At 48.8% G+C, this 5,323-nt stretch overlaps 1 long non-coding RNA gene across 2 annotated transcripts; it reads right to left on the minus strand.

The window, feature by feature from the left end:
- Nucleotides 1-1,952: 1,952 nt before the first annotated feature.
- On the minus strand, nt 1,953-3,893 carry LOC137326929 (uncharacterized). Of its 2 annotated transcripts, none has more exons than XR_010964299.1 (3): nt 3,273-3,893; nt 2,657-2,764; nt 1,953-2,232 (listed from the first exon to the last, which is right to left on the minus strand). It is a non-coding gene; the product is annotated as an uncharacterized lncRNA (long non-coding RNA). The 2 variants fall into 2 exon arrangements; XR_010964298.1 differs by having other exon boundaries at nt 2,657-2,767.
- Nucleotides 3,894-5,323: the final 1,430 nt, after the last annotated feature.

A 5,323-nucleotide genomic window follows, 5' to 3' on the forward strand; every position in this document is an offset into this window, starting at 1 on the left:
ATGTGGAGGCGCTTGGATTGCTACATCAATTGCACCGTGCACCCGTGGGAAGCCAGCCACACAGTGGGATCCCACTGCCCTCTCCATCTGGCTGAGGTCGTCCATGGGGAAGTTGACGTACTACGAGGCCCTGCAAAACAGGCCATCGGTGATCCGCCCTATGCACTTGTGTGCAGATGACTGAGAGATCCCGGCGACGTCACCGGTGGCACCCTGGAATAATCTGGCGGCAAAGAAGTTGAGGGCAGTGGTGACTTTGACAGCGACAGGTAAGGAGATGCTGCTCGGCCCAGCCGGGCGCAACTTGGCATGAAGGAGGCTGAAGATGTCTGGAACTACCTGGCAACTGACTTTGAGCCTCCGTATGCACTGCTGCTCAGAGAGGTCCAGGAAGCTGAGCGTCATTGTGCGACATTGCTCTCCCTGTTGTTGCCCTCAGTGCTTTTGTGCAGGTCCCTGAGGCGCAGCACTGTGTTGTGGAGCTCCAAGTGGCGGAGGTGGACCCTGGCGAGGCTGGTGATGTTGCTCGTCTTTGGATGTAGTGATGAGTGCAGCCATGCGCCCCCATCCTGATGGTGTGAGTTTGAGGGGGCCTGAAAAGTAGTTGAATATGTGTGAACAGAAGAATTGTGAGTGGAAAGTAAGAATTTTCAGTGAAAACACAAAGATCTTGCAGCCAAAAGATTGTGTGAAAGAACTGAATGCCCTGCTGCAAAAACTCACCTTTTCTCCCCATCTGTCAAACAAGCATTTGAATGTGCAACTGGCTGCTGGCTGAAACATGTCTGTTAGAACATGGAGTGTTTCCCACAGCACGGGAGACATGCTGAGGCTGCTTCAAAATCGGACCACTGCCTCAATGTGGAGAAAATTAAGTATTTCAAGTACTTAAACTATCTAAGCAACTGAGTAAAGTATCATCCCGCCGGCATTAATTGCCAGTGGGACTTCCGCATTTGGGAGGCGCGTGCACACCCAGACGCGTCAGTGGGGAACCCAGAAGTCTGCGGGTTGGAGCCGGGTTCCGAACCCGATCGGGATTTCCCCGATTTTTGGAGCCCCCCCGTCCCCAACGCACCCGCTACTTCCCTGCAGAATTGAGCCCAAATAATCTTCCCCCTAACTCTGAGAACTTTGGCAGAATTAGTGTCGGAAGTCTCAGGTGGGTGCATCCCAGCAGTTACACTAGATGTGTCCCCCCTCCCCCCACCGCCCCAGGAATTTTCGTCCCTTGTGTTTAATGATTCCTTCAAAATTAGATGATTAAATATCTGCTTTGGAGGAAAATTGGAGCTTATGGGTTTCAATGTAGACTAAGATACTCAAATACTGCGTGGGACACGATGTTTCTTATATAGTGGGGAGAAAGACAGCAGGTCTGGAATTTTGTTAAGATTACTTTTGGGCTAAGGAGTATTTATGTAAAACATACCTTCAGAAGATGGTAGGCTAAATTGTGGAAAGAGCAAGCTTGAGGGGTCAAATGGTCTTTCTTGTTCCATGCTTTCCTATGCTGTTATATAAAGCTTGCCGATACTATAAGAAGACTAAAGAAGTGCCCAAAAGCCCATTTTAAATTAGATTTTAGCATATCAAGTCAAGACTTATCAGTACTGCATACGATGGGATTGCTGTGACTCACAAATATTCAACTGTTTAGTAAGCATCTGAGCTATGCTAGACCAAAAAAGTGACAAAGATAGCTGGAAAAGATGTTCAAAGAGAGAAATCATCAAGAAAGTTGAGCCTAACCTATCACCATTGGCAGTTTTAATGTCCAACAAGCATATAGGTCATTCTGTGATTCCATACTCCCTGTCTGCTTAGCTCACCATTGGAAGAGCGGGATTACAAAATTACCCCTTATATTTTCCCAGTGATGGAACATTCTAGAATGTTTGACAAGCTGAAGAGGAAAAGAAAGTCTCTTGCTTTCTGCAGTCCAAAGCAACACAGTCCAGTGGAATAGATGAACATAATCTCCTTTATTCCAGAGTCCATCTCCTGCAGCATCAAATACAAAGGCCTAGAATTCCTGGTGTTCAGCTCTGCCGCTTCAGAGCGGGACTTTAGCCCACAAGTCTGCCTTGGCCCCAACCCCAGCTGAAATTCCAGGGTCAGTAGTACAAAGGGGGGCAGGCATCCAGCCAATTCCAGTGCTCCCTGGACGTCTGCCCCACGGGAACTCAAGAGATTTCTCAGCAGTGGTTTGCTACTTTGTCAAGGTGTCATCTAAAGATTGGTAAAAAAATACATTTTTAATTCTCAATTTTAAAGCTGCCATTGTAGCTTCCACTTTTGCCATGACCTTATCCCACCAGTTCTGCCTCTTCTGACATCAGCATGGTGGGGAGGGCAGATGCAAGAATCATCCATTCCCTCCTTCTGCTGGAATTTCTCTTTCGTTTTAAAAAAAATCCGATAGAACTGAGTCCAGTCCCGAGTTCTGGCCTCTTTGCCTGGTTACGCTGCAAAATCACCCAGGCCCAGGAATTGCGGGGCTCATGTGTCTCGGCTGTTATCCGTCCTACACGAAAGCATGACTGCAGCAGCACAGCAGAATCGATAATATTTTAATAAGTCGTCCTTATTTATGTCAGGAAGACAAGATGGGTTACAGCTGCAAATCAATACTCTTCATTGAAGCTGCACTCACCTGCTGCGTGCAGACGTTTTCTCCCCAATAGTGCTGCAGCCTGTGGAGCTCCATTCCCTCTGTGCAGGAGTTCAAACGATAGGTTAACCATCACTTGCTGCATAAAAGCTGCTAGAAAATAGATTAGACTATGAAAGATTTCTGACTGGCCAGTTGACACCAGAGTGCAACTGATCCAAATCATCCTGTACTCCCAGTATCTACCAAGGCCAAAATCTTGAGACAGCTGCTTTTGCAGCCTTCCTGCTATGTTAGTTAATGTACACCACAAAAGGATGTTAAAGTTTATCTTAAAAGCATAATTGTGGTGTGATTTTGATTTAAAGAGTATAGAATGCATGGGCTATTAATATAAAATTTAGAAGGTTAAAACCTTAGGACTTAGACAACTGATAAGTAGCCTTGCAGTCCAGTGGTGGTTTATTATGTATTTTTTGGCCAGTTAATAAAAGCTATCTTTTTTCACTGTCACAAGGGCCCAATCCTTTACATGCCTACTACTCCCCTACACCCACGAATAGCCAACAAACCCTTCATCAGTCACCAGCAGTCAATAATTGGTGAAATTATCCATCAATCGTTGATGCAGAATAATTAGTATGTTCAGAATAATCACCGCTCAAATGAAGCACATTGCCAGATGCTATGAATCCTGCTGTACATAACAATAGTTTTTCACAATCAGGAAACTACAGCGCTGAGCAAACTGGGCTCGTTCTGGGTGTTTGGTTTGGTCCTGATGGTGGGTAATTCAGGCTTCCCTGAACAAAGCCAATGATATTAACAGATAATTCTGTTGGGTTAGGACAGTGAGTAAAAGTTACTGTGTGTGTGAGAGAGAGAGAGAGAGAGACCTGAGCAGCAACAAATCAACCACAGACAGAGGTTGTGGGGTCGATTGTAACCCTGGGTGGGGGTGGGAGAGGCAGGGTCAGCGGGCTGAATGTGAGGTCTGGGGTACTTCAGGCCCTGGGCCATATCCACACACTGCGGGCCGACACTTCGGCTCTTGCTGGGCCTGACTCTCCGAGTCAAACTGACCGCCCGTGTCACGGTCTCCGGCCCACAAACTCGGCGGCAGGTTCTGTCCCTGTGTTCCAGTTGCTGGAGCCCGAGGCCGCAATTCAGTGGAGTCTGCGGGGCAAGGCCGGCAAGGCCGAGCCGCTACTGTCATCACACGGCACCCGGGTAAGTGAAGCCGGGGTCCGGGACTGAGGGGGGCTGGGGGGAGGATCGGAGGCCGGGGTCCGGGAGGGGTCGGGGGGGGGGGGGGGGGGGGATCGGAGGCCGAGGTCCGGGATGGGTCGTTGGGGGGGGGGGGGGGGAGGATCGGAGGGCGGGGTCCTGGAGGGGTCTGGGGAGGAGGAGGGGGGCGGGAGGCCGAGGTCCGGGAGGGGTCGTGGGGGGGGGGGGGAGGATCGGAGGCCGGGGTCAGGAATGAGGAGGCCGGATCGGGGAGATCAGAGGCCGGGGGGGGGGGTGGGGGGTGATCAGAGACTGGGGGTCGAGGGTAGGGGCGGCCCACATTCTTTAAACGTGGGGCCGGGAGGATTCCTCCTGCTCCTCCAGGTGAGTAAATTTCAACAACGGACCTTTTTAGTCGCAATACTGGAGGTGAGAAACACCTGTGTACAACAGACTTCCGGTATTGCTATGGAAACGGATTCAAAGGCAGGATGACCAATTAATTTCTGTACGAGTGGCAAATCTGCAAGGGTACATTTTACCACCTCATTAGGCACAACAATTTATTTCATCGTCCAGGTTACCCGCCCCTTTAAGCTGCAGCAGGCACCTGACAACTCCCCCACCCACTCCTTGTCTTCACTGGTGAGCTCCCCACTGAAGGCAAGAATTCCACTGGAAACCCCTTGAACAAAATTAATTAAAATTGACCCTTGGAAAGTTCGCCCAGGTCAGAGGAAGGTCACATGGATGGGCCGAGGTGATGCCCCACCACTCTTACAGCGATGTTGCTGCCACAACGGAAAATCTCAGCCAGCACATTCACTGTTAGTAAAATAAGTTCATCAAGGCACTTTTGCTAACCCGTGAGTGATGGTAGTGGTGGCGAGAGTTGCACTGATTTCAGATTATACATTGGTGCAAGATAATTCCAGAAACTCGATTGCTGCTCTTGTTGAGAATTGGTCATGAGTTCTGGTTTAATTTCCAGGTGGAAAGAATGGATCAGCAGCTTCAGTTTTACAGACATAGATGGTCTAATAAGAAAATACTGTTTTACAGCCTCGTACAGAGGATTTTTAATCTTCACTGAGACAATCCTACAAGCTGCCATTGTCACCTGTTGTTGATACTTTGTACACCACCAACAACAACTTGCATTTATGTAGCACCTTTAACATAGTAAAATGTCCCAAGATGCTTCACAGGAGCGTTACCAAACAGATTTTGATACCGAGTCACATAAGGAAATATTAGGACAGGTGACCAAAAGCTTGTGAATAGGTTTTAAGGAGTGTCTTAAAGGAGGAGAGAGAGGCAGAAAGGTTTAGAGAGGGAATTCCTGAGCTTGGGCCTAGGCAGCTGAAGGCAAGGCTGCCAATAGTGGAGCGATTAAAATCGGGGATGCGCAAGAGGCTAGAATTGGACCGGCACAGAGATCTCAGATAGTTGTAGGGCTGGAAGAGGTTACGGAGATAGGGG

Source organism: Heptranchias perlo, chromosome 11 (assembly GCF_035084215.1).
Source record: "Heptranchias perlo isolate sHepPer1 chromosome 11, sHepPer1.hap1, whole genome shotgun sequence".
Taxonomy (NCBI): domain Eukaryota; kingdom Metazoa; phylum Chordata; class Chondrichthyes; order Hexanchiformes; family Hexanchidae; genus Heptranchias; species Heptranchias perlo.